Here is a 24,852-nt window from a genome sequence, read left to right as displayed (position 1 = left end):
CTTCGCTCCATGTTTCCAAACATTCCACCCATGGAGGCGTCGGGCCATGAAAAGTCGGACGAGGGTTAGGAATTTGAAAAGGAGCTGTCTGAGGTAGGTTCTCAACCTCGGGTTCGGAGATAGCACCGTCTGAACGCTCTTCAGCATGGTGATCATTCAGAGGGATCGGATGATCATTATATGGTTCTTCTCCAAACCATCCAGCAATAACTTCGTTCGGAAAGAACATGTTGTCGTGGGGATGGAGTCCAGCCATGTTATCTACGCGAGAATTGAGGTAAGAGAATAATTATTAGACGAACTATCTAGATAATTATTTAGGAAATCTTCATTAGTTCCATCACTATTTGTAAAGTGCATACCAGTTATATGTAATCAACACAGGATAGACCTTCGAATAAGTGACCTTAACTCCAAATTCACAAGGAATAGGGGTAAAGCAAAAATTTCACCGATTCTAAGTCTATAACATCCTAGTTACATATAACTTTAGTGTATCCACTTAGCAACTATCAATTTGGTAGTGAAGATCCGCTTTAGTTCTCAAGTATATAGTACTTATAGTAACGTAAAATACCCCTATGGTATTTTAGATTTAGGTTCTGTTATAATGTTCTCATTGTGATAATGTTGGTAAGTTTTTAGACTTGTTGCCATATCACAACCATTCTTGGGCATGTGCTAATCACTCCTTGGAACAGCATAGTTGATCAGGCTATGCCACTCCCAAGACTGACCATACATCCCCGATCTTACCTGTGATATTCAACAATCGTAATACTTTTGTTCTTGTCATTGTGACACTGATTTTAGTATGAATGCAGGCACGTATACTTTGTTAAATATTTTATTATTTAAAAGTATATTCTCTTAGAAAGAGTGTTTTAATCCCATGTATTTATAGTTAGTATATCTTTTATGGGTTGATATACTTAATTCACTATAAACAATGCTCTGATACCAATCTGTCACACCCCAAAATCAAGAACGGCGGAAACGTTCAGGGGTGGAGGACGTCATGTACAGTATCACAACAATCCAAAATAGTAAAACAAGCAACAACATCATCCATTGCATTATAAGTAAAGTTTTAATACATGTGTGTTCTTTCATTGTAATGAGACACCAAAATACATAATCAAAATAAAAGACGAGACTTGTCTAGTCCGTCTTCTCAAAACTTGGCCATCGTACCTGTCTACTGTTGACCTGAGAATACAAGTTATTTTGAAAGCGAGTATCAACTTTAAAGCTGGTGAATTCATAAGTATTTAAGTGTCATTGTTTTGTTTGGAAAACTGTCATGATTGTCATGTAAATCTTTTTATGTGGAAGATTTGATATAAGTATGAAAAACCTAGAAAATCCCTTATTTCCTATAAGTATGAAATGTAGTCTTCTACCAAGACCCGAATGTTCTATAAGTAAAATGATAGTTTTTCGTTTCTATTAACTAGTACTAAAGTACTTAGTCTAACTCCTCGTTTATGTGAAAGTATCACAAAATAAAGTAAACAGGAAAAAGTATAATCATGTAAGTGTTATCCCTGGATTACCAGAATTAACACGACATCGCCGAAGCGAAAGGTATAACCTAATGAACATCCGAAGATTGTCCAATTGTCCTCTGTAGCAGCAGCAAGGCGGAGGAAGGGTTAGTCCCGTAAAGGTACTCCTAGTATAAGTAATAACCATAGGCATCCGTAGATGTTCATCAACCTCTGTAGCGAACAGTAGGCCCAAGGAATGGTTAGTCCCATAAAGGTACTCCTAGTATAAGTAATAACTGTAGGCATCTGTAGATGTTCATCGACCACTGGTGCTAATCGGCTGGGATTCGGAATGGTTAGTCCCGTCTAAATATGCCGAGGTACTGGGGATAGGGAGGATAAGTTACACAGAAGGTACTAATAAATCATCCTTGCAAATCGAGATACAAGTATTCATGTAAGTATACACAGGTAAATGTATCTACGTAAAGGTACTCATGTAAGGTATTCATGTAAGTGTAATCAAATAAATGTATCTATGTAAGCGTACTCATGTATCATGTAATCCTAGGTAAATGTACTCATGTATCATGTAAGCATATGTAAGTGTACAGGTATAGACTCATGAATGAACTGACTCCTATGTGATTCCTTGTAATGGGAATAATGTTTGATATCTTCTAACTATCCCTATGATAGTTAACTGAAAGGTAATTGGTTGTTCAAGTAGGTTTATACACTCTTACTACTCAAGGGTGTGGGAAACTAAATGAAAGATGTAAACTATAATCTCTAACATATATATGAACATATGCGTATAAGTATAGTTTGGTTCAAGAAGGTAAAATTAATGGTTTTGTAAGATATCTAAGAGTTTTGAACAATAATTAAGAGTGACTTGATGTCATTTTAATGAACATTTCAAAACTAATACTTTTGTTATCAAGGTATTTTAAGATAGAAAACCATTTCATGTGTCACCTTTTGAAATATGTGAAATCTACTGATTGAAAACATAGTTATAAAATACATAAGATTGATTTAATAACATACTATTTTCTACTTGTATTCCCCCCCCCCCCCCCAACATTAAAGCATTTAAAATCATTTAAAACATTGATTAAGGGGTATGAACTCACCTGTAGTTGGTAGTTTAGATGAACTGGACAGTGTAGGATTGTTAGCTGTCAAGTGAGGACTTGTACACACACTACGATCCTAATGAACATATAATCACACATATATGCACTCAATTAGACTTAAATTACTAATTGATAATGTTAAGACATCCTAGAACATAATAAACACTTTATATAAGTGCTTTAAGCCCTAAGGATTGCATTTAAGTTATTGTGGGACAAGGTACTTGGGTTTAGGGTTCCAAAGGACCCTATATATGAGTTTACTCTCCAAATATCATCACACATGGAGTTTACGGTTGTAAACTCTTGAGTTTACGGCCGTAAACTCCCAACCATGGGGTATTGTGTGTTTTGAAGTTCCAAATGATTCCTAGAATTATTCCAACTTGGCGGTTAAATTCTTGGAAGCGTTTAAGGCCTAGAAACACTCCTTAGAGGAGTTTACGGCCATAAGGCCATTTCCTTTGGAGTTTACGGCCGTAAACTCCCTTGGAATGGTGTTTTTGTTGCTTTCAAGTCTCTTGCACATGTGGTATAGGTTCTAGACTTTTATTCCAAGCATATGAAGGCCTTAGGCACACTTTGGTGCCCTTCTTTCATGTTTACGGCCCAAGAACCATGTATTGGCCATAAACTCCCTTGGAAAGGTGATTTTGATGTGTTTTTGGTCATTGATTTAAGTGGGAACAATTCCTAGTAAATGTCCAATGCTTTAGGTGCCTTAAAAGCACCCTTTTGTGCATGATTTTGGAGTTTACGGCCTAAGATACTCTTGGGCCGTGAACTCCCAATGTTGGGTGATTCTTGCTTGATTTCATGTCCCTAATACACTTACAAATGAGTCTAAGGCAGTAGCATAACACAAGGGTCGGTCTAGGCTTTGTTTCGGGAGTTTACCGCCCAAGAACACCTTGGGGAGTAAACTCCTAAATCTAGTGATTTAGCCTTATAAAGCATGTTATAAACACATATAAAGCTTGCTAACACTACTAGAAAGAGGTACTCACGATTTGGGATAAAAACCCGAAGATCCGAGAGAGAGAAAATGGCTTTTGTCTAGTTGGAAATGCGAATAATGAATGAATTTGGTTCAGAATTCAATTTATAGTCCTGAGATATTTTTGGCAGAAAATATTTTTATTCTTGAAATGATCTCTAATATAATAGAGTGTTCGAATAACAGTGTTGCACAAAACCCTAGTGCACCCACTCTCCTGATATTTCCTGAAGTGTAAACCCTGAATTACTCAAACTTATGCGAAAAAGTCTGAAAATTAACTGTGACTGCTATAACTTCTATTGAAGTGATATAGTTTGTACAGAATGGGAATTTCGGGTTGTCACATAGTAACACTAAAGTACTGTAACTATGTTGATGGTTGCATGGTTGTGTTTTGTCTGTAACGCCTTATGTTCAAATCTAATGCCTTTTAAGTTTCAGTATGATTCCGACATTATCATACGACTCAATTCAATTTGGTCCTCACAAAAACAGCTTCATATGTACACCTCTTTATCAGTAAACGTCTTTTTTTTAGCGAAACCGTCATTTCAGAACACCAAAGTACTCATGCCTGGAGTACCCCATAGTTCTTTTCTTTTCCGAAGAAATCCCCGAAGTACCACTCGTGTAGTACGTCAAGTTCAATACAAAGATTCATACGGTTAATCTATCACTGAAGAATGTATACATAAGGGTGATATATAATCTAGGTTCTACAGGTTTAGAATTGATGATTTCACTTTAACTTCTTTTTCCCCGATGGGATGTGAGCTTAAAGAAGAATCAGTTATTCGACTATCTTTTCAACCTTAATTATATACGACTCGTATACACGAGATTGTAATCGATGAACCATGTATGAATTCTACTATGAACTTTAGGACGGAGACTGCCATAGACTATGAGTAATCGCATCATCATGTGAACAAACTTAGAACCTAGTATGAATCATGTATACAGATCGCCCTATAGTCTAAACACCTACGGAGATACGATAACATCCCGAACAACTTAGTGAACTACGCAGAAATAGATTCGGAAGACTAGGCTTCTCACCCTGGAGAGCCCCGGTCATATTCTTCCAAAGATCGACGGATTGCATCGTATGTACCTCGGCTATCGAGGACTCCTTAAAGATTTCCATTAGAAATCGTTATCTCTGCCTCGCATAGATGAATTGGTTGAGCAAACGCAAGGAAAGAATTTCTTTCAGAAATTTACCTGAGATCCGAATATCACCAATTCGATTGTTAGAGAAGGATGTCCGGAAGACTACCTTCCGAACTCGATACGGACACTTCGAGTCTGTAGTGATACCCGTCGGATAGGACCAATACGCCCGAAGCATTCATGAGCTTAATGAATAGAGTTCGTCTTTCTTACTTGGATCAGTTCGTCATTCTCCATGTAACGACTTACTTATCTACCCTCGTAGTAAGAAGGAACCTGCGGAAACATTACCCTCAGAGATACTTTTCGCAAAGTTCTCTGAACACGAGTTTGGAATTGAAGAGTCAAAATTTCCTAAGACACACTATTAGTGATGTGGAAATTCTTGAGTACTCTGTCAATTTATCAAACCGTTGAGAATTTGTCGACACCAGAGACGCCGACAGGAATTCGCCAAATTCTAGGTCTTACAGACCTACTGTCATAATTCATTCAGAACTCCTCGCAAATTACAAAAAACCCTTTCGACTTTGACCCAGCAAGGGGTGGCCCTTGACTGGGAAGCTTAGCAAGAGAAAGAAACTTTGGAATTCCAAGTGAGAAGACCAAATTCTTTAGGAAATCTCACTCTGGGAATGGCTTAATACGCTTCGTAAAGCGTGGAAAGCTGAATCCAATATAGTTAGGACCTACGAGATTCTTATTGAAACCATGCCTTTCCGTTAGGACTCTTGTAAGTCCACTAGTCGAGATCCTCGCCTTCGTATTAGAACCGTAGTGACCCTCGACAGAAAGGTCAAGCGGACGAAGCAACGTCGTCGCCATTTAGTGAAGGTTTGTTGGGATACCAACCGAGGACCCGATTTCACTTAGGATCACGAGAACCAATCAATTAGGAAGTTTCCTCCTCTCGAATCGATCATTCATGCCTACTTCCTTACCTAAATTCTAATTTCGAGACGAAATTCCCTCTAACAGGGGGATGATGTAACAACCCGGAATTTCCATTCGGTCAAACCCTAAAAGTCAACCACTTCATATTATAAGTCAAGTTCACTTTTACTTGTTTTTGGGAAAAATAAAGTTCGTTTGATTATTTTCATATTATTTTTAAACGAACGGGTGAAAAAAAAAGTGTCGTCTCGGGTTTTGAAATTTAAAAACTGCAAACACCTTGTGTCTTAGAAGTTCGCGGCCAAACTTTTAAGTTTGGGTTGAAAAATCATCCAAAAATCGTAAAATCATGCATAAACATGAGTTTACTCCCCAAGACTAGTCATTCTTCAGTTTACTCCCCAAACACCAAAAGAGTAAACTCCAAAATATCCTCTCAAGTATCATCCAAGTTTTTATTCAAAATCTTCAATCTAGTAAGTGTTTCTAGCCCTTTCAAGTTAGTATATCACTTAATCTAGTGATTATACATCCTTTAATCCATTCATTTATGTGTTTTAACTAGTTTTTCCAAAACACCAAGAACACACACTAGTGTTCTTGGACTTAAAGTTCATTTCAAGCTTCCACAATGTAAGTACTTCTATCCTAGAGTCATATAAAGCTAGCTATACATGTTTATACCAAGGAAAAGTCCCAAGAACACCAAGAACAAAGTGTTCACGGTTTTGGGAGGCTCCCAAACTCGTAAACACCAAACATAGTGCCTTAGGGTGCTTTAGGGTGTCCAGATGCTTCACAATGCCTTAGGAACTTGTATAGATCCATCCTTGATGTGTATATCACCAAAAATACCAAGAAAACACCCACTTATATGTGTTTACGGTTTGGGGATGTCCCAAAACCGTAAACACCCCAAAAGGTGTGTAAATGTCGCATAAATGTCCCATGTTTGCTCCTTATGCTTAGAATCTAACCTAGACTAGTGCCATGTTTAAGCTAAGGACTTGAAAACCACCAAATACCAAACTTAGGAGTTTAAGGTAGTAAACTCATGAGTTTAAGGTAGTAAACTCATGGATAAATGTTCCTTAGACCGTAAACTCCATTTAAGAGTGTTCTGATGCTACACAACACTTCCTAAGGCTAAATCATGAAGTAGGAATGCTTGGAATAGCTTAGAAGACTTCAAATCACCAAATGGTCATAAGGTTAGGAGTTTACGACCGTAAAATCAAGAGTTTATGACCGTAAACTCAAGGGGTGTTGATCGTTAGGGAGTAAACTCATTTTAAGAGTGTTCCTTGAACCCCAATCATACTAGCCTTTCCCTACAACACTTAGATGCACTCCTGAACACTTATAACACTTATACAAAGTGTTTGTCATTCCTTAGAGTGTCTTGAATTTGTTAATTAGTGTTATAATCACTAATTGTTTATATACATATGTCTTCATATGTGATTAGGACCATTGTGTGTGTCTAAATTCTTCACTTGACACCTAGCCGTCCACCTCTTCAGTTCATACGTATCACCCACAACAGGTGAGTTCATACCCCTTAATCAATGTTTTAACTGTTTTTAAATGTTTTATGGGGGGATACAAGTAGAATTATGTTGATTATTATATCAATCACATGCGATTAATAAGCAGCATTCAAATGATTGGCTACTCATTAGCCGTTTTACCAAACAGTTTCCTTCAAATGTTTTTATAAACACTTCATATGTTTAAAACTCCTTATTAAACTATACATTTTACTCTGTATGTTCCATTTCAAACTCATTTACAATTGTGTTTCAAACAAATGTTTCTTTATACTTAAACGTTTTTATCAAACCCATGCTTTCAAACTGTTTTATAGATTGACATCAAGTTGATCTTTTCTTAGATAATAATTTTGATCAAAGGTTTTATAAAACTTATTTTATGCTTTTATATTATAAATTGCATGCCTCTATATGTATAGTTATATAAGAAATGTTTAAAAGACGTAGGAAGGCTATCCACCCTATTTCCATTCCGCGCTTGAGATGTGGTCTGGTGGGATATCGGGTATCCGTCTGAAGGTTGTTTAAATATTAGTTATATATCATATGTACATATATAGTCATAAATGTCCTTTTAGTTCATCCAATGCCTTTGGGTAGCAAGGGTATTCATCCATGTCCATACGTACCAGTTAGATTACTAGTAAACTACCATATTGGTAGTTTAGGAAGATACTAGAACTATTACTAGAACGCGATATCATACAATGAGTCAGTTCATTCATGAGTCAATACTTTCTAGAACATTACAGTACATTACTATACTTGCTAGATAGAGAGAGCATACATTACAGCTAGAACATTACAGTACATTACTATACTTGCTAGATAGAGAGAGCATACATTACAACTAGAACACTACAGTACATTACTATACAATTACATGATCACACTTACATGAGTACGCTTACATATACATAGAACAGACGTCACTAGGTGCTATAGCATGGAACAAGTTCAGGATCTAACTATACCGATGAATCAGAACGTAATTGTGATAGTTATATCGGGTATACATGATCATAGTAATGTGGATGTTCACGGCTTGCAGATATGCAAGGGTCGTGTGTAGGTCCCAAAATCCCTTTGATAGGCGAGCGTCTAGCCTGGGATCTAGCCATCACATTATATCTTATCCCTCAAATAAGGCAATTTAGTACCAATGTAGTTATTTATTACAAATACTACAGTACTTGGAAGTATTACCCTAGATTTAAGGTAATAGGTACGATTGTAGTTCGACACTACACCATAGTACTATTTCTTTTTCCCATTACATTCACTTCGTGAATTTTCACACAACGCACGGTAATGTAGAAACTATGTTTTTGGTTAATGATAGTCAGATTTGGGAAGATACACTCTCTTACATGAGCCATACACACAAACACTAGATGCCTTGGTAGAAGGATACGATTAGTAGGAAACATAGGGCTTCCTAGGATCATACAAAACATTTTTACACTTACAATTCATATATGTTTTTATACTTACAGTTCATATACATTCTCAATACTTACAATTCATATACCTACAAATACTTACATACAAATTAAGACACTAAAATACTTATGATCTCACCAGCTTTAAAGCTGATACTCGCTTTCAAAATAACTTGTATCCTCAGGTCATCAATAGACAGGTACCGATGTAAGGTTTAGGGAAGATGGTGCTCGATCAAGACGCACCTTTCATTTTGATTTATGCTTTAGTGTTTATCAAAATTTGACAGAACACACTTGTATTAAAATTATATTATTAATGCAATGGATGATGTTGTTGCTTGCTTACTACTTTTCATTGTTGTGATATTGTACATGACGTCCTCCGCCCCAGAACGTTTCCGCCGTTCTTGGTTTTGGGGTGTGACAATCAACCACATCATTTACTTCTTCATCATCTATGCCTCATCCACAAAGTCAATTTTTTGTTGCTCCACAAGTTGCTCCCTCCTCCAATACACCAGTTATGGTTCCTTCGTCAAATTCCAAAGAAAGCGATGAAAATTTAGCTCTTGCCACTGGACTTGTCAATTGTTACAATGATTTTGTAGCTGGAGAGCTCCCACCTCAACTCTTATTTGTTGACCTGGATCAAATTCATTTAGAAGATGTGGAAGAAATGGATATTACGTGGCAGATAGCTATGGCAGTATACAGGGCGAAGAAATTTGCAAAGAAGATGGGAAAGAAAAACTGAGGAATGAATGCTAACAAGAAGACAGGGTTTAACAAAGGAAAGCTGCGTTGCTACAACTATCACGAGCCAGGTCATTTTGCTCGTGAATGTTCTAAACCTGATAGAAGAGTAAGTAGTGATGGAACAATGGTCCCAGTGGGAAACAGTCGTGGAAGTGTTGTTGTCAACAGTGAGACTACTAATCTGGCAGTGGTTGCTCAGTCTTTTGACTGGGAGGACCAGATTCAGGCACTGAATATTTCAGGACCTGAAAATGCTCACTTGGCTCAAATCAATGACATTCCTATGAAAAAACTAAGATTGATTCTGGAGAAGAAATGATGGAGTTGCAGTTTGCCTTAATGGTATCTTCTACTTTAGAATCCGAAAAGAAAGAGGTAAGTCCATCTTCCTATTCTCAAACATGCATTGATAATGTTAAAAATCTTCTTGAGCACATAGAATCATTACGTAGAGAGAATGAGGACTTGAGATATGAAGGTTATCAACTCAAGAAAGGACGGAAACCCCTAGAGGCTGAATTAGAAGCAAAAATCAAAGACTTTAGGAAGTTTCAGGAAGATTATAGTAATAAATGTGAAAATTATGACTATGTTAAGAGACAACTTGCTGAATTAACTGTTGAGCTTAACACATTAAAAGACAAATTGAAACTGCAGATTTTGATTTTAGAAAATTTTATGTGTCAAGCGAAGTAGTTGCGAACATGATAGATCATTGTCTGCAATTTAAAAATAGCCAGCAAAAGGTTTTAGGATACGATAAAGTACCTCCTCCTTTCATTCACACATATCAATATCACCCTTTGACTAAAGAGGAGATTGCCAACGAACCATTCATGGTTTATGGCAAACCAACTGGTTTTGTTTCAGGAGGCATTATTAATGTTGAAAATACTAATGTTTTTACTTCCCATGCAGACCAATCCTTAAATCAGTCAAAGCAAGAAGCTGAGGGATGTGTTTCTAATAATAAAAATGTGTCTGAACCTCCTGTTTCTGTTTCAAATGATAACTCTTTTGTTTCTGATGTTAAAATCAAAGATACATCTTGTGATGCTTCTACATCGGATCATGTTGAGTTGAATTTTTTGATATATTTGATGACTTGTTTGATAATCCTGATATTCCTGATGCTCCCGATGTTGCTGTTAAAAGTACACCCACTCCACAAATTACACAACTTGATTCACCCTTACCTATCGCACAATCTGATTCTTGCATATGTTCTTATGGAAAACGTAAGAGTGTCATTAAAGAAAATAAATCATAAAAAGGCAGTACCAGTTCCAATAACAATAAACAGATTTACTTCAATTGTGGTACTGTTGGTCACATCGCTAGGAATTGTTCCAATCGGGCTATTGTGCATTTTTTTGTCACCAAGAGGAGAGAACGAGTCTAGAGGAAGGTATTTAACTAGAAAGTCCTCAAGAGTTCATTTTCGAGATGATGATTGGAAGGCTAATCAAAACAAGAAAAGGGCAGTTTTTCAAAAGAACAAACAGGTTTTCAATAACAAAAGTCACAAACAATTTGCCAAAATCGAACAAGGCTCAACTAAGATCGGTTTTGTCAAAGAGCGGATCAGGATCTTCAAACACTTCTGGTAGAAAATCCAAATACTCAAAGAAAACTAAAAAGAAAAATGTTTCAAAACCACCAGTGATTGTTAAGAAACCTAAGTACCAGTGGATGCCCAAATTAACTTCCAACCAATCATCGTCATCCTCTGAAAGTGTTTTAAACGACGATTCAAAATTAAAACGTTTAAAAGATAAATCTGTAATTGTAAAGGGTCAACCCAGGAAAGTAATGGCATGGGTCCCGAAATCTAAATAATTCTGCTCATCTTGCGGGGACAGTTACGGAGGAATGTCGTCATACCTTGGTATGTCGACAGCGGCCGGTCCCGGCATATGACAGGAGACATCTCCCAATTGATTGACATTCATACTTTTAATGGAGGATTCATTTCCTTTGCCGGCGCAGAGGGCGGAAAAATCACTCAGAGAGGAACTATGAAAAACGGAGTGCTGAGTTTTGAGAATGCCAACTATGCTTCTGAGTTAAAGCACAGCTTGTTGAGCGTCTGTCAGATTTGTGACAAGGGTTATTCAACACATTTTACTGATAAAGAGTCTCTGATCTTAAAGTCAGGCATTGTCATCCCGGATGAGTGGATTCTTGTTAAATCAAATCGGGATGGAAATTCATACATTATAGACATGAATAGCAACATTCCTGAGCAAGTCACCTGCCTCTTTTCAAAAGTCTCAGAACAAAATGCTATGATGTGGCACTGACGACTCGGTCATTCGAATTCTAAGAATCTGAATCATCTTGCTAAAAATGAAATGGTGCGTGGCCTGCCTGTCAGAGACTTCATAACATTTGACAAGTGTGTGTCATGTGCCCATGGAAAGCATCATAGGAAACCACACATGCCAAAACAGATAAATTCAATCAGTCGGGTGCTCCAATTGTTGCACGTGGATTTATTTGTTCTGGTCAATGTCCTAAGCATCAACAGGAATTCATATTGTCTCATTGTGATAGATGACTTCTCGTGTTTCACGTGGGTTTTCTTCTTATCCAACAAAGTTGGGGTATCTGATCTGATCAAGAAGTTCATCGTAATGATAGAGAACCAAACAAATAACTGGGTGAAGGCGCTTCGAACTTATAATGGAACAAAATTCAAGAATGTGGTTTTGGATCACTTTTGCGCCAAAAAGGGTATGATGCGTCAATTCAGTTCTGTTCGCACGCCTCATCAAAACGGTGTTGCTGAACGGAGGAATCGAACGCTGCAAGACGCTGCAAGGATGATGATGTGTGACTCCAAATTACCTGTTTTCTTTTGGGCTGAGGCGATCAACACCGCATGTTATGTTAACAATCGTGTTTTGATCAACAAAGCCCAAATGAAGACTTCATATGAAATTCTATATGGTCACAAGCCATCTGTCAGCTATTTCTGTGTATTTGGCTGCCCTTGTACCCTTCTTCACCTGGAGTCCAACCCAAAGTTTAATGCCAAAGCTGATGACTGCTACTTTGTGGGGTATGCTGCTCGCATTGCGTATTGGGTCTACAACAAAAGAAAAAATCAAATCGTAGAATCCTTCGATGTGCACTGGCTGAAGGAGAATGAAACGGATGCTAGAGAGGGTCCTAATTGGCTTTTTGACTACACGTCATTGTTCAAATCGTTCAATGTGTATTCAGATAGTTTATCTGGTTCTACTTCTAGTTCGAAGACTGTACTTGAAGATGAAGATGAAGAAGTTGTTTACAGACCGCCAATAGTGTCTTCTGAAATTCCTGCGGTGGAGTCATCTGTTCCAATTACTTTTCCAGAATCTCCAAGTCAACAAAATGCTCCAGATGCTGATGCTAGACCTCTAACTCATGATGAAAGAGAGTTCATGTCAAGAGATGGTTCCGCTGTTACTCAAACTTTTATGGAACTTATCTTTCCTGAACAAATCCCAAATGATTTTTTGGCAGATCCTACAAATGAGACCGGTTCATTTGAAGTAGATCATTCGACAAATGACGGAGTTATAAACATTCACAATCTTCCTGTTTCACTCAATGACAACAGCCAGGAGATACCTTCATGCATTCAACGCGATCATCCGATCGATAATGTCATTGGCCAGTTGGGTGATGGTATTAGAACAAGAAGCCAGAGTGGAGATGTTAATCAATGTCTCTATTCTTTCTTTATCTCTCAAATAGATCCAAAGAACGTTGAAATGGCTTTGAATGAGCCTAGCGTGGTAGATGTTATGCACGAAGATTTAAATCAATTTGAAAAACTCAGGGTTTGGACGCTGGTTGAACTTCCCAAGGGCAAAAAGTCTCTTGACACACGTTAAGTATACCACAATAAGCACGATGATTCCGGTGTCATAATGCACAACAAGGAAAGATGGTAGTTTGTGGGTTTAGACAAATTGAGGGTCTTGACTACACTGAGGTTTATGCTCTGGTGGCTTTCTTAGAGGCTATCTATATTTTCCTTGCATACGCTTCCTACATGAATTTCACTGTTTATCAGATGGATGACAAGACGGACTTCTTGTATGGCAAGGTGAAGGAAAAAATCTATGTTGATCAACCCCTTGGTTTGTTAACTTGAAGTTTCCCAATCATGTCTATAAGTTGGACAAGGCGTTGTATGGGTTACATCAAGCTCCTCGAGCGTGGTATGCAACTCTCACAAAGCACTTGCTCGAACATGGATATTCTCGCGGCACAATCGATTAAACATTGTTCATCAAGCATGTGGATAATGATCATATTCTAGTCAAGATCTAAGTTGACGACATTATCTTCTGGTTTACAAGTCCACAACTTTGCACAGAGTTCGAAGGAGTGATGAAAAAGAGGTTCAAGATTAGCTCGTTAGGCGAAATGACCATGTTTTTGGGGCTTCAGGTCCAACAAAGATCAACCGGAATTCTGATCCATCGATCAAAGTATCTGGTCGATATACTTAAGAAGTTCGGGTTTCAAGACGCAAAACCTGCCTTGACGCCAATGGCTGAGAGACCCATGTTGACTCCAGATACTGATGGCGAATGCATAGATCAAACTCACTACAGATCGATGATCAGTTCGTTGATGTATCTAACTACAAGTCGTGCAAACATCATGTTTGCATTTTGTCAATGCGCACGCTATCAGGCTAATCCTAAACTTTCACATCTTATTGTTGTCAAAAGAATCTTTCGGTATCTCAAAGGCAGCCCAAATTTGGGTCTTTGGTATCCGAAAAATTCTAAATTTGATTTATATGCATTTGCTGACATTAATTATGGAGGTTGTGAGCTTGACAGGAAATCTACATCAGGAGGATGTCAATTCCTTGGTGACCGGCTGGTGTCTTGGTAGTGCAAGAAACAGCATGCCGTCTCAACCTCAACAGCAGAAGCGGAATATGTTGCTGCCTCTGCTTGTTGTTCTCAAGTTATATGGATCCAACATCAATTGTTGGATTACGGTTTGAATTACGTAGAAACCCCTATATTCTGTGATAATGAGGCTGCGATTCAGAATGCAAAAAATCCAGTTTAGCATTCGAAAACCAAGCACATTGATATCAAAATTCATTTCATCGGAGATTATTATGAGCGTTCGCTCATTCGGCTGGAACAGGTTCGCACTGCTAATAATGTGGCGGATCTGTTCACAAAGCCGTTTAACTAAGCTCGATTCGATGTGCTTGTGAGCTTTTTGAAAATGATTCCTTTTGAGGACTAACTTTTGTTTTATTATAGTTTAAATTTGTGCATTTTACATTTCATTCTCACCCATGCACAAATTTAAGGGGAGAAATAAACAAAAACCAAGAAAAAATTAGAATATCAAAAATCCAAAAATTGTGTTATTTCTGTTTTATTTTTTTCAGAAAATATTCCAAAAATAAAAAAAAACATTAGAAAATCAGAAAATTAAAATATGTTGTTAATAGTTTTTGTTTGTAGGTGATGTGTTGGGAAGTGATATAATCATGTGATAATAGGCAATTTGAATCTGCGTAAGGTACCAAAGTCGAATTGTCATAGTTATGTGCTCGATGCGCTGGTAGGCACGAAAGTTTTTCAAAATGGACTTGACTAGGATCAGATGAACTTAAGGAGTTTAGAGACTTGACAAATCTTGACCTAGATAGTTCCATTTAGTCTAACAATACGACGCTTGGGTAGGTTGAGTAGAGAGATATACATGGGAATCTGTGGATACACTAAATGATCTGTATCTAGAACTGTGGATTAACTTTTCCTCGATGTGCGGACTTCGTCCTTAAGTCCGGTATTGACGGGGCGACTGGGGAATTCCGATAAATTAGGTCTGTAGAAAGTTATTTCGTTCTTTCTTACTGTCAGTCATATGTTACCTCCTCTGTGTGATCGAAAGATCCGTCGTGGACTATACCATATGCAACTCTGTCTCTCTGCATCTTCCTTTATGCTATTCTTTCTACCTATTAGCCATATGTTGTCTCCTTTGTGTGACTAACAATCCGACCTGGTACACAGCATATGCAACCTTCTACTTCTCAATCCCTCAAAACTCTACTTAGTCATATGTTTCACTCTTTGCGTGATTGGAAGAGATCCGACGTGAGTGTACAACATATGCATTCTAAATCTAACTTCTTTCTCAATAATTGTCTGCTCATATGAAGTAAGGAGTATTCTGGAAGTCCTTGATTATTAGGTATATCAGGAAGCAGGAAACACGTTCTAATACAATTAAAATTGAACACTTATAGGTTGTCTGTAGATCTCGCTGCTCAATTTAGGTGGACAACAATATCCTTGGTTGTCGTCAGCTGAATGGTCCTTAGGATGTATATATAGATTCATAGGATCTATGGTCATGTCACTCTTAGCTTGTCCAAAACTTATCACAAATTTTTCATGTTTAAATAGACCACAATACCTGCGATTGACCAAACATAGACATGAAGGTAGAGGTACCGATAAGCGGACTAACGCTGTCTAATAACTTTGATCCCAATGTTACAAAATTATTTTCAGTATCAGTTGAGATGAAACAAGATTTATTTTCTCTTTAATTCTGAATTTTTGATTTTATTTTATTTTTATTTTTAGTTTTATTTTTTTTTATCCTCAAAATGTTTTATTTTTAAAAAGTTTTGGGGTATTGGACTTCGTTTTATACAGTGTCGATTGTAGCCCAATTTTTCAACCGGGTATATAAAGGAGTTTACAGCCGAAATCAACTCCACCCTCTCATTTTCTGAGTTCTCGGCCACAAACTCTCTAGATTCTCTCTCTCTCTCTCTCAAAAAAAAATTGTGAATTTTTTGTGAAATTGATCTGATAGCTTCAAAGATATGCTAAATCCGACCAGGAATATGAAAAACTCGCTTCAAATCAACTTGTTTTCAAGGTTTAATCGATGAAAAACCAACTGTCGGCGTTTACGGCTAGGCCGTTTGCGGCTAGGCAGTTTATGGCCGTGAACTCCATTTTGGTCAAATAAAGTTGATTTCTCTTCGTGTGTTTCACTTAAAAACCAATCTGAATTGCAAACATGAGTAAAACATCAATTTTAAATGTTTAAATATATTGTTTTCTCATTTGGCTTGGCTTAGTACAGATTGAAATGGCAGAGCTCAAATTTGCTGATAGTCACAACCTGACAATCCTTCTAGCTGAACCTCCTATTGCTAATGGAGAGTTCATGTAAATGATTCATGGGTTAAGGGAATGCTGCTTGTCCAATACTCTTATCATGAATCCTGTAGTCTATCAAGGAATCATCAAAGAGTTCTACAAGTCTGCTAAGTTGAAGAAAGGAAATGATAGATCTATATTTATTGAAGCTGATGTAAAAGGGTGCAAAGTTATCATAACAGAGCAATCCATCAGAGACGCCTTACAAATTGATGATCAATCTACCTTCCCTACTAAAATTGCAACTGATGAAGCTCAAGAAATTCTTGATAAGATGGGCTATGAAGGCGAATTTCCTCCCAAAATAAAGAAACTACTGCCACCTTATTGGAGATTCTTGGCTCACATCTTTGTAAACTGCACTTCCGGCAAACGAATTAGTGCTGATGAGATCTCATTAAGAAACACAGGAGCCATTACTGCTCTTGCTGCAGGAATCAATTTCAACTTCTCAAGGTTTATCCTGGACGAATTTGTTGTGAACATCAACACAAAGACTAGAGACACATTCTTGATGTATCTCAGGTTTATTCAGGTGTTCATTGATGTGCAATTTCCTAAAATAGTCAAAGACGGAGAAACCTTGGATATGAAGTCTCTTGGTCCACACACTTTTGGGTTGATCAAACAAAATAGAAAAGGGAAAGTCGTTTTTCAAGGAAGGTTTCCCCTGGTGAAGTTTGGCAAGTTTGCTGAGTTGAATGAGCCATCTGAATCTCACAAGTCTTCAGACAAAGTATCTTCAGAGCGTGTATCTTCAGAACATGTGTTTTCAAAAGATGATGTCATTACGGTTTTAGATCATGAAGAAGATGTTGCTATTCCTAACGCGATTGTAGCTGAAGAACATGAATTGACTTCAGTGCATGTTCAAAGTGACTATAGTGAGGGAACAATGGAGAATGCATCTGAAAACGTTGAAGGTGATAATGACTCATTCAATGATCGCGATCTTTTGGCTTCAACAAAGATCACAATTCATTAAATCTTGGAGGAAATGATAATTTCTTGTCAAATAAGGATCTTGACTCTTTCTTTGACACTATCCATGATGTTGCTCATCCAACAACAGAGATAAGGGAGTCAGAAGACGTTCTTGATACTATGCCTCCTTTTCCAAAACAAATGGCTGAAACTTCAACTCCTATGGAGACATCTTCAGAGATTCCTCCCTCTGAGAATGTTCCTCCTACTATTGAGCCAAAAGTGAGTAAACCTCTGACAACTCAGACCTCCTCGCCTTCATTGAAGAGGAGAAGACTTGATCCTAGACCGGGTGTATTTGTGTCTGAACTATCTCAAGGCCTATCAACTTCACCAATTACTACTTCTGTTGCTACTTCACCTATTCCATCCAATGAAGGATCGAGCACATTTTTTTGAAGCTGGTGGTTCCTCAGTTCCTTCGGGATCATCTCCTCTTAGTCCCTATCATGATGTTGCCTCTGAGAGGCTTGCTCTACATTTGGCCCACGAACACATCTCAGTGACTCCCAGCCGAGCTAAGGGAATTTTTATTGAGGAAGGCCACTCAAAAGAGGATGATCCCACCATAACTAAACTTCAAAAGGAAATCAACATTCTTAATAAGAAGAATATTGAGCTTGATATCCAAGTGGCTGATCTTGAAGCTGAAAAGGTCCAACTGAAAATTCAGGTTGCAGATCTTGACGCAGATAAAACCTTAAAAACTCAACAAATTTCGGATCTGCAAACCCATCTGGGAGCCTTGACTGCAAGTTATTTTGATCTTAAGAAGAAGTTGGCAGAAGAATTTGGAGACAAATTCAAGTCTTCAGTTCAAAATTTCATCGTTGGCCAGTCTGCTGATCAACAAGTTCAAGACTCCCCTTTTGTCTCGCCCACTCAAAGAAGAACTACGATTGTCGATCGCTTCGACAAGGAACCAGCTCAAGCACCAAACGTTGTTGCACTCAAGCATGCTATGTTAGCAGCTTATGACAAGAAAAAGCAACTTCTTTTCAAAAAATCCTCTGATCAAAACGCTTCTGGAGATCAACCCAAAATCACCGTCACTGATATTGAAAGGAAGAAATTTGGACACAGGTATGGTGATAGGACGGGAATTGTCTCATGGGGCTTTCATGACTGGCTGAACATGTGGTTAATGAGACGCAAAAGAAAAAATGTGGAGTAATACAAAGACTTCCATGATTTCAGTTCATGGACTAGGGCTGATCTTTCAGAACTATCAAGTGCTCCATTTGCAAATCCTTCTGGAGATGCAAAGGCAAATCATTTCAAGCTACTCTTGTAGGATCAAGTAAAGAAGGGATTCTATGGTATGAAGACTGCTGAGTCTTTTATAAAGAGCTTCCCTAATGTACTGGATCCCAAGACAAATAAGCCTTTTCAAACTGTTATGTGGCCACCAACCAATCAAGTCAGGCAGATTCCGGTGCTGAAGAACTTCAGTGATGGATCTCTCTGTAGGAACCCATTTTTATACGAACGGTGGATGCGAAAGTAAGATATCTCGAGATTAATTGTGTTTTTGTAAGTATGAACACGAAAAACATATTATGAGTTCGAATAAAGAAGTCTGTTGATCAACAAGTTCAACTCTCCCTAGGTGGGAGAACCCACCACTTTTCTCTCTCTCTCTCTAGATTACATTGTAAGATAAGTGCACACTTAAGAAAGTCACCACCTCTCCCTTTATATATGAGGGAGAGTAAAATACATCAACAATACAATAAATGGAAAAATACAACCTAACTATCACTCATTATTTGTAGAACATTTCCATGCTCCAACATTCGCTCCCTAAATGCTTACAAATGATGAGAGATACAATAAGTGATGCAGGGCTATAATACAGTAATCTGACTAGCAAGTGTGGTAATAAAGTGAAACTTGGTGAGAACTTAATGCTGAAATGTCTCTGAAACTCTGAAGTGTCTGTGAAGTCAGAAACTGGACATGAATATCTGAAATGAAGGTCTTCGGCTTCAAGGAACCACCAATGAAGCAGAAAAAATAAGATCCAAATCTTCAAACCAGTCATAATTACCCGAAGAAGAAGGTCACCATGAGCAAGTAGAAGATCTAATAAAAGAAATACTTCGGATTCAAAAATCTGAAAAACATCTCGAGTTCTCGAATCATAATACACCAAAATTCTTCAAAGAATAACCAGCTAAAAACGTGAAACATCCATAAAATGAAGTCCAGATAAAAATAATGTGAGTCCAAAGACACGGTCCAACAATGCCAAAACTTTGATCCAAGGATCAAAAATAAGTGTCACGTCACATCGCCAAATGGCTAGGGACCAAACATCTAATTTTTTTAAAGTTAAGAACGATCATCAAGAAAAAAAAAATTAACGACATTTGAAAGTTTGGCAAACCATAGTGACCATCTGTGTAGTTCAACATCAATTAACTGAAGGATGTTCATGAATGTTCAATTATGCCGCTATTAGCAAAAAGATTTTTAATAACAGGTGAATTACGACATACCAAATTTATAACAACAAGACAGCCTGTCATAAAAGTTATGTCATCATTAGTGAAATACTAATAACCTACGTCATGCGTAATTGTTATGTTAAAATTATATGATTATTAAAAAAAATAATGACATACAAAATTTTAGAAAAGAAAAACATCGCAATTCTTTGTGATTGTGTATAACATCTCGAAATACAACTTCCATGTTATAGTTCTCCATCTCTATATCGTGTTTCATCTCCATCTTGTTGGTTCAAAAATTAACATGTGGCGCAAATTAGGGTTTTGCTTCAACTTTGCTTGCATTTATGAAGTGCAATCGTATAGTCGCACTTGAAGCCATGATGATGTTTTTGTGACACTTTCGTTCTCCGCTTAGATTTTCTTAGGGTTTCAACCATTGTATTCTTTCCACTTCGCGAGCTTCAGTTCATGTTGAAATTTCGAACTAAGGGTTATGTTCTCCGGTTATTGATTTTCCATGGGCTCGTCTCGGTAAACAATTAGTGATAGCAAAAGGAAGAGAATTTTTATGGTAAGATTAAGGTTTCCTATTTGAACATAGTCTTCCTCACCTCGGCTCGCAATGGTCCTTTATTGATGTTATTCATGTACATTTTTTTAATCTCATAATTAATCATTTTTTATTTATTTTCCATATATCTATTTTTCCTTAATTATTTGTTGAATTGAAATTTTTGTTTCCTTAGTTGTGATTCAAATCCACTAAATTAACTATTTTATATTTAGATGAGCATCAATTGTACGATGAAATTCCCTAAAAAGATGATTCCATATTTGGTTACTTTGTGACATATTTCCATTTTTTTTTCGAATATGTCAAAAATCACTTCGTAATATCAACCTTACTTATAAGTCTTGCAATTCCTTCTATAGCAAGACGTAAAGACTATATGTTGATTATATGTTGAATAAATATAAGATTAAATGTTTATAGTTTAATAAGTTCTTTAAATAAGTTCGTTCTTCCTAGTCACGTTCTTTCTACTTATTTTTCGTGCTACTTTCCTCAAATATTCTTGGGAAGACGTTCATTTATGCCATTATATTGATAAAAAACTAACAAACTTCTTGCTACTATTTTGTTAGCATGTAAGAAATAACATTATTAAAGAATAACAAAATCATATCCCCTTCTTACACAATAAATCATTTGTTGTAGAATATTCTTAAACAAAATCTTAGCGTTTTGTTGTAGTTATTCTACTAGAATATAACATTCCTTATTGAATATTCTAATAGAATAATATGCTTGCTGCTGAATATTCTCATATTCTTAAAGAATGAAACATTTGTCTTCAGGTGCTAATTATTCAAAATTTCAAGCCTCTAATTTCATCAGAGTAGAGAGAATATGAACTTTTGTATCCCAAAATCTACAAACTGGATATATATTGTAGCTCCGATTATCAAAATTTCTGGAATAAAACAAAAACAATGGTGAGGAAATTGTTAGTCGTGTTGAAAAGATTGTAAATGTTTGATGAGATGCCAACAAACATAATGTGTATATGATATGGAATGTAAATATTCTTGAATCGAACAATCCACCTTCTGGTTCCTAAAATATATAAACAACACTTTTAGTTGTATGATATGGAGTGTAAAGATTCTTGAATACTAGAGTGTAATAATATACATATACAAAGAAAACAACCACGTCTAAAGAGAAACGATGTGAAGTGATTGTTTTTGTTACCTTTGACTTAGGAGAAAAGTTGAATGTAAGCAACCAAGAACTAAAGCAAAACGGGGAAAAATAATTTCTTATTCCTTTTTGTGACTATCGATCAACCTTGGAATTCCAAAAGTAAACATCATAATTCATTTTTGCCTCCATGGCCTCCAATAACCCCAACAAAACAATCTCATTATTATAACCATTAATCAAGATCGAGTATAAACATGGAGCTATGAAGATAAAAAAAAAGGGGTGGACACGTTATATTTCTCTGACTTGATGAGGGCAGTGAATGTGGAACGAAGATTAGCAACACAAGGAGAGTGATAGGATGATAAAGAAGGAAACAAAGTAATATACCTGGTGGAAAACATGGTCTGTAAATCCAACGATCGAGGAGGAGTTGACGGAAGGAATGGGTTGCCAGTTGAAGAATCAATGTGGAGGGATAAAAGCCATTGACGAGTCGTCATATGAAATTACCAATCCAGTAACTGATCTCGTCTTTGTATGTGGGTGTAAATCAGAAATTGAGGCATTCTCTTAATGAATTACACTCCCACTGATCTCAAGTTCTTCAAATTCTGGGTTTTCCATTAAAATATAAATGGATTCATTAATTTGGGATCGTACATGTGGATAGAAGAAAGAAAAAGAGGGGAATAGGGTTATGGAAATAAGCTGCGATTTAAGGGAATATAATAATGAATTCCCTAATTTAAAGGAATATTAAATGTTTTTAAGTATTTACCATAATTAAAAATGGTAAGATTACTATTATACCCCTATTCTATTTATTAATTATATAATTTTTTTCTAAATTCTCATTGGTTCCTACGTCCACACAATAGATGTTCATCCACATTTGAGCCTACCTCTGTGTGTGTGTATATATATATATATATATATATATATATATATATATATATATATATATATATATATATATATATATCCCTCATAGTGATAGGATTCAAATTGATTGGGTAAGACACCATGAATATCTCCAAAGTACAATTCCGAAAAATACTCAATGCAGAAACACCGTGTTCGTTAGCGATGGAAACTTGAAACAGACACTCCAACTCTCCAAGAAACATATCAAAGCTCCTACTTAAGGATTAAAACATAAATGACCGACTCGCACCAGATTCAGAAAGCACAAGGGTAGGCAATGAATTCACTAAGAAGTTTCCTAGCATAATTGCAATCATAAACACATAATAAAATAACTTGACAGAATAATAAATGAGAACATACCAGTAACGATGTCAGGTGTCTCCCTGGCCTCCTCTGATGTGAGATGAAAAGCACGATCCTTGGCCTTTGGGGCCTCAACTCTCCCCTATCATCCATATGTAATCCTCAAAGTAGTCAGGGCTGGTGCATGAAATGGTCTGGCAACGAGCAACAGACAGCTAGCCTTGACATTGGCAACCTGCTCGTAATGGTAACAAATCCTACTGCTCGATAATGGGGACTGCTAACGACAATCCGCAGCAATATGGTCTCCTGGCAAATTTATGGCACCCAGAAGATGATCGAAATACGCCCTCATGTGCTTTCCCACACTTGCCACAAGTACGACCCCTCTGACCTCTAGATCGTGAAACAACGGGCTTGAACCGCTTTGCTGCAGGTTGGGGATAAACCAGAGCCTACCTCTCCTCCCTCGTCTAGATCTCAATCTCAATTTCCCATCTATGTACGACATCTTGAAGCTCATAAAGGGTACTGTAACGTTGGGTAGACACAAACTGTTGAATCTCAGTCTTGAGCATGCTCAAGTATCGCGACATCTGGGTCTGCTCTAAAGCAGAAAACTCGGGATAGAAAAGAGATCTCTCAGTAAAAATCTTGGTGATCTTAGTCACCAACTCGGTCGTCTACCTTAAGGCTAGATACTCCTCAGGAAACCTATCTCTACCCCCCTCTCTCTCTCTCTCTCTCTCTCTCTCTCTTTCTCACTTTCTCTCTCTACCAGGGGAACATACTCCATGTGAAACATCCCCAGAAACTGCTCCCAAGTAACAACAAACCTGTACTCTAGGGTATAAGAAATAGTCACTAGGTTCCACCAGTCCTTCACACCCAGACGAATAAGGTGTAGGGCGTATCTGACCTTCCAGTCCTTCGGACAGGAACAAGTGAAGAAGCAACCCTCCACATCAGAAATCCATCTTATAGCCACGATCGGGTCCTTGACCTCGTCAAACACCTAGGGCTTCATATTGTTGAAGTCATGGTACTAGAATGACCCTCCCCTCTGAACTCGTGCAGTAACAACAGCTAAGGTAGATGCAGGGGAAACAACCTTAGTCACATCGACACATCACTCATCAAAAAGCTCAATCATCGTGGTCTTGATTGACCCAAAGAACTTTGTGATCGCCTCCCTGATAGCTACGAACACCTGAGTGGTGATCAAATCCTGAATGTCAGCATCTATCAAACATGGCCTTTACGGGACGCCAACTCCTGATCCTAAACCTCTCGTGTACACCATACTAAAACTGAACCAAAGATGCATCAGAAATGCCACAATTCATACCATTACAATCATTACGGATAGAGTAGACCTTTGGGGTTCGTGAATTCCTTGCTACACATACATGTCATGTGCTTCTAGTAGTACGGGCATATACTACCTTCCATATGTATGGTCACACCCCCAACCGGAACGGAGGAAACGTTCGGGGGCGGAGAGCGTCACGTATAGTATCATAACAATGGCATAATAGTAAAACAAGCAACAACATCCATTGTATTTAAAATAGTTAATACATGTATGTTCTGTGTATTAATTGTAAGACACCAAAAATGTATATAAAAATAAAAGAAGAGTCTTGAACAAGCTACATCTTCTCAAAAACCTAGGTACGTGTACCTAACTACTAGTTTCTTGAGAATACAAATTATTTTGAAAAGAGAGTATCAACATTTAAGTTGGTGAGTTCATAAGCATTTAGTATTTTGAGTTTGTTTTTGCTCCCAGAGAATGTTA

At 37.3% G+C, this 24,852-nt stretch overlaps 1 long non-coding RNA gene across 1 annotated transcript; it reads right to left on the bottom strand.

The window, feature by feature from the left end:
* Positions 1-21,283: 21,283 nt before the first annotated feature.
* On the bottom strand, positions 21,284-22,496 carry LOC145094806 (uncharacterized). Its single transcript, XR_013703574.1, has 2 exons — positions 22,209-22,496; positions 21,284-21,585 (listed from the first exon to the last, which is right to left on the bottom strand). It is a non-coding gene; the product is annotated as an uncharacterized LOC145094806 (long non-coding RNA).
* Positions 22,497-24,852: the final 2,356 nt, after the last annotated feature.

Source organism: Lactuca serriola, chromosome 3 (assembly GCF_051521515.1).
Source record: "Lactuca serriola cultivar US96UC23 chromosome 3, Lser_US96UC23_V15, whole genome shotgun sequence".
Classification (NCBI taxonomy): domain Eukaryota; kingdom Viridiplantae; phylum Streptophyta; class Magnoliopsida; order Asterales; family Asteraceae; genus Lactuca; species Lactuca serriola.
This window is presented reverse-complemented; position numbering and strand designations above follow the sequence as displayed.